Source organism: Corythoichthys intestinalis, chromosome 5 (genome assembly GCF_030265065.1).
Source record: "Corythoichthys intestinalis isolate RoL2023-P3 chromosome 5, ASM3026506v1, whole genome shotgun sequence".
Lineage (NCBI taxonomy): Eukaryota > Metazoa > Chordata > Actinopteri > Syngnathiformes > Syngnathidae > Corythoichthys > Corythoichthys intestinalis.
The window spans coordinates 16,160,690-16,168,875 of NC_080399.1; the positions used below are offsets into that span (position 1 = coordinate 16,160,690).

The 8,186-nt window shown below is 39.5% G+C and overlaps 1 protein-coding gene across 5 annotated transcripts in view; it reads right to left on the reverse strand.

Moving 5' to 3' along the window:
* LOC130916538 (ankyrin repeat domain-containing protein 26-like) overlaps positions 1-3,828 on the reverse strand; it is a 40,239-nt gene extending 36,411 nt beyond the window's left edge. For 4 of the 5 annotated variants that reach the window (XR_009063304.1, XM_057837333.1, XM_057837334.1 and 1 more), the window contains exon 1: positions 3,668-3,827. The gene's annotated coding sequence lies outside the window, so the exon portion shown is untranslated. Of the gene's footprint in view, positions 1-3,667 lie in introns of all 5 variants that reach the window. The other variant, XM_057837335.1, reaches the window with a different exon arrangement.
* Positions 3,829-8,186: the final 4,358 nt, after the last annotated feature.

Below are 8,186 nucleotides of genomic sequence, written 5' to 3' on the forward strand. Positions count from 1 at the left end.
AGTAGGTAGAAAGTTCTCGGTCGTGTGCAGATGAGCGAAGTTTGCTCGTGTCGTGTTCAAAAACTGCTTGGATTTCTAGCCATCAACGACCTTGCTGTCCGCGACAATGTGTACCCCAACACCTCTATTATTTGGTTAGACTTGTCATGTGTCGATATACTCGAAAGTGTCCTTTCTATTTTATCCATATGTGATGTCAATCCTCCCCTGTGTTATATTACAACTAAAGATGTCCCGATCGCGTCATTTTCAAAGTATCGGAATCGGCAAAATAATATCGGACATGCCTTTTTTTAATATATATGTATATATTATTTAAATCGTTTTCTAATTGTTTTTAACATTACAGACAAAATGTCTTACATTCATCCAGCGTAGTTTTGGCTTAAAGTAGGGCTATCAAATTTATTGCGTTAACGGCGGTAATGAATTCTTTTTAAATAATCACGTTAATTAATTAACGCATGCGTTGCACGACCCACTTACGCATTGTCGCGTTCAATCTATAAAGACGCCGTTCTACCTATAAATAGCGCTAAACGGCAGCGTATAATGAGTTGAGAGAATTTTGACAGCCTTTGGAGCCATTTTTTATGTGGCTAAAGCCTTACAATACCTATCTCAGCAATTAAATATAACGTGGGAGGCAATGTGGGGAAGAAAGGTAGTAGTTGATCATTTTCTTAACACCCTATGTTCTTTCCCAACGCAGAGAAGATATATCAATTGGTGCCCCTACGCACAGTCATGGTTGCACTTCCCATCATGCATTTGGGCAGAAGTTAAATGGCTGCAGCAGGGGTCGCGTTAACCGAATATTTTCCGTCGTTGACCGTTTTTTTTAAAACGGTGACGGAAAAAACTGAAGTCCATCCGTCATTTTGACAGGTTGCAATTCACACCCCAGACCACAGGATGGCGAGTGAGCATATTAATTAGCTATTGTCTCTCTTGATGCATGACGTCGTTGGCCTTACTCGAAAAAATGTCCGAACTAGCATTCAGGTGTAGCAAACACGGAAACGTTAGGAAGCTTTAAAGAGCATTGTCTAAGGCTACGTTCATTCTACAGGTCTTAATCCACAAATCCAATTTTTTCGTGTTTTTCCGACTCGAGTCAGGCATTAACTTGACGGTCTGAACGGGACAAGTCGCATAGAAGTGGACCATTTCAAATCCGATCTGGGTCATTTTTGTATGTGGTTCAAATCCGATCTGGGCCACATTTTTCCAGACTGTCGCGGCGGTCGGTACCGTCCAGTGTCCCAAATCCGATTTCAGCTGTGCGTTATTAGCGCCTAGCTTGCAGTGAACATGGCTTTTGGGGAAGGGCCGGGCTTGACAACAGTCATAAAAAAATAAAAATGGGTTGAGGATAAGCATGAGAAAGATGATCGGTTTTCTCTCTGCTCTATGTGAGCTATATTTCAACATTTCCTACACGGCCGAGAGTCGGGAGAGGGGTCTGGCTGCAGCCCGTCTTGGAGAGTCGGGGCAAACTGCCCGTATGTGTGTGTGACATGCACGGACAGTGCGTGCATGCTATCGATCCATATAAACTGTGAATATAAGCCTAAACGGGGATTATTTATGTCTGTTATTTGTCTCCTCCTTTTGAAAAGCAAAATATGATATCCCTGGAATGACGGATGACTTGTCATTTGTTTTGATGCTTCTGCGCACCGGCGCGTGTCGGACTGCGAATTAGAGCGCATGCGTAATACTTGAATGGTCTCAATGGACAAAAGCAGTCCGAACGGGCATGCCAAAAAAACGGATATAACAAAAAAATCGGATTTGTGCATTAAGACCTGTAGTATGAACGTAGCCTAATTGAATGAGCAGGGACAAACAGCTTGGAGTCAGAAGTTCGTGCGCTATTCTCAAACCTGAACGCACCCCGAGTCTTGGATGACAAATCAACAGAGCAGAGAGTAGACACAACATGGCTGGTAGTTTCTTCAATTTATTCAGAGTTGAGTAAGTAACGCACCGCTTTTGATCAACACTGCTATTGAATATGTCATTATTATCATTTTAAAAATTTAAGTGACGGGTAAAAATAGATTATGACTGGATTTTTATGACCCTGTCAGTCAAAATGACAGACAACGAAAAAGTCTAGCGCAACCTCTGGGCTGCAGTATCATTTACTGAAAGCTCAACAAATACACTAGATGGCAATATTCAGTCACAATATACAAAGTCACATTTATCCTTTAAGAATTACAAGTCTTTCTATCCGTGGGTCCCTCTCACAGAAACAATGTTAATAATGTAAATGCCATCTTGAGGATTTATTGTCATAATAAACAAATGCAGTACTTATGTACTGTATCTTGAATGTATATATTCGTCCGAATTTTATTCATTTTTTTCTTAATGCAATGCCAAAATGTATATGATCGGGAATGTTTGGAATTGAATCGGGAGCAAAAAAAAAGGCAATCGGATCAGGAAATATCGGGATCGGCAGATACTCAAACTAAAATGATCGGGATCGGATCGGGAGCAAAAAAACATGATCGGAACAACCCTAATTACAACACATTGTTGAGAACAGCAAGGTTGCTGGCTAATGGCTAAAAATCCGAGCAGTTCTTGAACGCGACAAGAGCAGCACAGCGCCATGCTGCCAAGCAAGTTTAGACGTCATCTCCAAATGAAACACCCGTCGCTTGAAAACAAGTCGATGGACTGTTTTGTTCGCCTTCGTGAAAACACAGAGAAACAGGCACCTTTTTTTTGTAATATAAAAACTACGAAGGAAAATGAGAAAGCCCTCAAAGCCAGTTACCTTGTTGCTAAATCCAAAAAGTCCGACACCGTGACAGAGACATTAATACTACCTGCCTATAAAGCCATTGTCTGCGAGATGCTCGGCCCTGATGTGGTTAAAGACATTGCTGAAGTCCCCCTGTCTGATAATTCTGAGCTTTTTCAACCCCAACTGCTATTAAAAAAAAAATAATAATAAATAAATAAATAAATACAAAGGCTGGGAGCTGTTGAAGAAAAAGGATATCGACTTTGTGTTAATCTAAACAGGCTCAAGTTTCACACTGACTGAGTATACATACTGAGAAATTATTTTTGATTTTTATAATTGAATATACTGTACAGAAAATAATTTTGGAACATTTTTGGTTTGTGGTGTGCCGCGAGATTTTTTCCAATGTAAAAACGTGCCGTGAGTCAAAAAAGGTTGAAAAACACTGGTCTATGCTAACACAACACAAAAGTCTCTAAGTCACAAGCCCAGAGAATTCATTCAAATCAGTCCACATCAGAAAGGGAAATACCAGACAGATGGGCAGATCATAGTGTCAAAGATTGATGGTAAGGATCTTTCATTTTTGTTTTCAATCATCTTCAGTATTACAAAAAATTTCACTCTCAATACATATAAATTCTCAGAAATACTAAATGATCCTTTTTCGTTTAATTAACTTCGCATAGTGGTATAATTTAATTTGGTGTTCATGTCTTTTCTTCAGAGACTGGAAGGAAACACAATAAAGCCCTGAGGCTATAACCGCTGCCTCATATCCTTGTCCATGTGTAATGGATAGTACAAATGTTTTTCTCAGTGTCTATTGGAAAACCATGTGATGATGTTATTTATCTCCAATGTAATTTGCTCCAAAAAGGCTTAACTGTTACAAACCTGGCAATGTTGATCAACGGCGCATGATTAAAACTTTCAAGTCTTTTTCTCCTGAATAATGCAGAATTCCAATTTCACGATATTAACTAATGCACAGCTATTGGCAGCGATAGATGTCCGAACCAATATGAACTAGGAGGGGCTCGAAGCACTGTCAATGGCAATCAAACAGTATCATTCGATGCATTTTTTTTTTCCAAAAAAAGCTTGGATTGGCTGACCTTCAGTCTTTTGTGACATCATGCATGATCAAAGTTGCAACTGACATAATACTAAGAACATCCATCACTAAGTTGCAGAAGCAAACCTCTCTTTGGCTCACTGTGTCAAGCGAAGAATCTCTGTATCTCGGAAAAGAAATTACACTCCTAAGGTAAATTTTTTTTTTTTTTTCTTACAAATGAAGCTAAAATCTTGAATCTTACATTTGCATTAGTTGACAGAAGGTAATTTCTTACTGTTTGACAATCGTATGTTGGCTCTTAATTTCTTTTGTCTTGGATATTGTGTCCATTCATACTTTCAAATAATCCCAGACAGTACCAAACAGCAAATTAGGAAAAGCACCTGCCTGTTGACTAAGCTAAGGGAAAGCTACAAGAGTTTTTGAGGCATGTATTTGGATTGTTTTCAAATTTTATCCTAAAATTAACTCATTGGCTGCCTTTGGATCAGATTTGAGAGCTGTTTTTACGTTGACCGCACAGTGACTTTGGAATGTTAAAATTTACAATACTCACATTAATGAAACATATCAACATCCTTTCTACTGTTGCAACGGATTTGTTTTTGTTTTTTTTCATATTTGACCGGATTGGCAGCTATTGATGGATATAGACCATCAAAATGAATTGATGGCAATGTACAGAGACTTTCAATTCCAGCGGTTGATTGTCTTTTGCATTAAATATGATATGCTTTGATTTCTTTGAACCCTTTCATGACACACACACATCCTTGGTAGTTATAGTGTAGACATTGCTGTGATCCCTTTCTCTCTCTGCGATCTCTCTCTCTGTAAAACGACATAAAGCAACCATTTATGGGCAATGTTGTATAGGATATATATAGTGGGGAAAATAAGTATTTAGTCAACCACTAATTGTGCAAGTTCTCCCACTTAAAAATATTAGAGAGGCCTGTAATTGTCAACATAGGTAAACCTCAACCATGAGAGACAGAATGTGAAAAAAACTCAGAAAATCACATTGTTTCAATTTTAAAGAATTTATTTGCAAATCATGGTGGAAAATAAGTACTTGGTCAATGCCAAAAGATCATCTCAGTACTTTGTTATGTACCCTTTGTTGGCAGTAACGGAGGCCAAACGTTTTCTGTAACTCTTCACAAGCTTTTCACACACTGTTGCTGGTATTTTGGCCCATTCCTCCATGCAGATCTCCTCTAGAGCAGTGAGGTTTTGGGGCTGTCGTTGGGTAACATGGACTTTTAACTCCCTCCACAGATTTTCTATGGGGTTGAGATCTGGAGACTGGCTAGGCCACTCCAGGACCTTGAAATGCTTCTTACGAAGCCACTCCTTTGTTGCCCTGGCTGTGTGTTTGGGATCATTGTCATGCTGAAAGACCCAGCCACGTCTCATCTTCAATACCCTTGCTGATGTAAGGAGATTTTCGCTCAAAATCTCTCGATACATGGCCCCATTCATTCTTCCCTTTACACAGATCAGTCGTCCTGGTCCCTTTGAAGAAAAACAGCCCCAAAGCATGATGTTTCCACCTCTATGCTTCACAGTTGGGTATGGTGCAATTGAGTATTCTTTCTCCTCCAAACACGAGAACCTGTGTTTCTACCAAAAAGTTCTATTTTGGTTGCATCTGACCATAACACATTCTCCCAGTCCTCTTCTGGATCATCCAAATGCTCTCTAGCGAACCGCAGACGGGCCTGGACGTGTACTGGCTTCAGCAGGGGGACTCTGTAGGTCATTCACTAGGTCCCCCCGTGTGGTTCTGGGATTTTTGCTCACCGTTCTTGTTATCATTTTGACGCCACGGGGTGAGATCTTGCATGGAGCCCCAGATCGAGGGAGATTAGCAGTGATCTTGTATGTCTTCCATTTTCTAATAATTGCTCCCACTGTTGATTTCTTTACACCAAGCGAAGAGTGAAGAGTTACAGAAAATGTTTGGCCTCCGTTATTGCCAACAAAGGGTACATAACAAAGTATTGAGATGAACTTTTGGTAATGACCAAATACTTATTTTCCACCATGATTTGCAAATAAATTCTTTAAAAATCAAACAGTGTGATTTTCTGTTTTTTTTTTTTTTTTTTTTTTCCACATTATGGCTCTCATGGTTGAGGTTTACCCATGTTCACAATTACAGGCCTCTCTAATCTTTTCAAGTAGGAGAGCTTGCACAACTGGTGGTTGACTAAATACTTATTTGCCCCACTGTATGTATATATAGAAAATTAACTACAACTGTAAGGCTTACTCCTTAAAGTCTTTGTCTCGCTCTCATCAATCTCTCGCTCTACATATATATACCCCATATAACATTGCCCATACATAGTTGGTTTTATGTCGTTTTCATAAATTGTTAATGGAAAGTTTTAAAAATTAACTACGACCTTCCAGCTTACTCCCTAAAGTCTCATAAGCCCAGGAAGATGAAAAGCCCAACTGGATGTATAGGCAACAATAGGCAACGTAATTAATAATTCCCTGAGACAAGAAAATATTAATCGTATTTGTATACACCCTCAGAATATACCTACCAGATTTAATTGTAGCTGTCCACGAATAATGGAAGAGTGGTAGTTTTAGTTACTGTCATCACCAAGAAGATGAAGAGCAAAGTGGCTGGGAACTTTAGACCTCTAATTTTCTTGTTCATGTTTAGGTAAAGTACCCTCATTTGACATTTTGAAATTATTTTCCATTGGAAGCCAATGGAGCGTATGTGTCGAAAAACCCAATGCTCAACTATGAACGTTAAGGCTGTATTTTTGGAATATTTCGAAGTTGGAACGTTGTCATTCTGCGGGAAGCTTTTCTTTGTAAAGCGTCGCCACAATGATTTGTTATCTCACATAGTGTGCTAGCATGTTTTAGCATTTACAAAATAATATTTTTTTTTCCCAATGAAAAATTAGACTTCACTGCTCTTAATTATATGATCTCTACAGGTGAAATGGCCAATAAACAAAAGAACATCACCAAACTGTCCGGGGAGCTGGCCCAGTCAAGGGTAGACTGCTTCACAATCAAGCGTAAACTGGCAGTGATGCTAAGTAACAAGAATGCACAGATCATCACCTTGCATCATGCGATTAAAGTGAAAGATGCGAGCATCGAAGAGCTGGAGGCTGCTCTCCAGAGCGAAAAGGAGCTGGTCATCTGGGCTGGAGCACGCCATGAGGCCTTACAGGAGCTCCTTATCCAATCCCAGAGGGAAATCAATCTGCTACGGCAAAAGCTGGAGGAGACCCAGAATGGATGTGTTCCTGCTTTATCAGAGGTCCGAAAATGTTTCACTCAAATTTTGTCTCATGTGCAGTTGTCACTCGACTGCTGCACAAATGCAGATGCATGCGGTCCATCGGGTGGGCTAGGAAATGCTAGGGGCAACGCAGCGTCCAAAGGGCGTCACGAAAAAAAATGTTCAAATAATATTTGATGATAGCAATATTAAAAAAATATACCAGACAATAAAACCAAAGAACAACAATACATATATACCGTATTTTTTGGACTATAAGTCGCACCTGATTATAGGTCGCACCAGCCATAAAATGTCCAACGAAGAGGAAAAAAACATATATATAAGTTGCACTGGAGTATAAGTCGCATTTTGGGAGGAAATTACTTGATAAAATCCAACACATAGAACAGATATGTCATCTTGAAAGGCAATTTGAAATAGAAATAAAATAGAGAACAACATGCTGAATAAGTGTCCAGTATGATAATGTTACATGATGCATGAACAACGAAATGCGAACTTGGCTGGTATATTAACGTAACATAGCTATTAAGAGTTATTCATATAACTATAGCATAAAGAACATGCTAACAAGTTTACCAAACCATCAGTGTCACTCCAAAACACCAAAATAACATGTGAAATGATATCATAATGTATGAATAATTTCACACATAAGTCGCTCCAGAGTATAAGTCGCACCCCTAGCCAAACTATGAAAAAAACTGCGACTTATAGTTCGAAAAATACGGTAGTAGTAATAAGTTTTTAAAAAACAAATAACTTTTCTAATGCGCCTTTTGCCCGGCACAAGCAAGTATGTTGCTTATGGTACCAAATTTGTCAGGAACCCCCCTGCACAAATGCAAAGGTACAGCTAAAGCCCCTCCCAAAAAAGTTATATTGCGAAGATCAGGGGTAGAGAGTTCCAGAGCTGGGGGCAGAGTTGCTAAACGCGCTAGAGGCGAAGGTACCTCGGGGGACAGAGAGACAGAGAGTGGAAGAGTAATGATGTGGTTGGGGAGGAGTGTCGGTGCAAAGGTCAGTTATGTAGGGTTGTGCGAGCA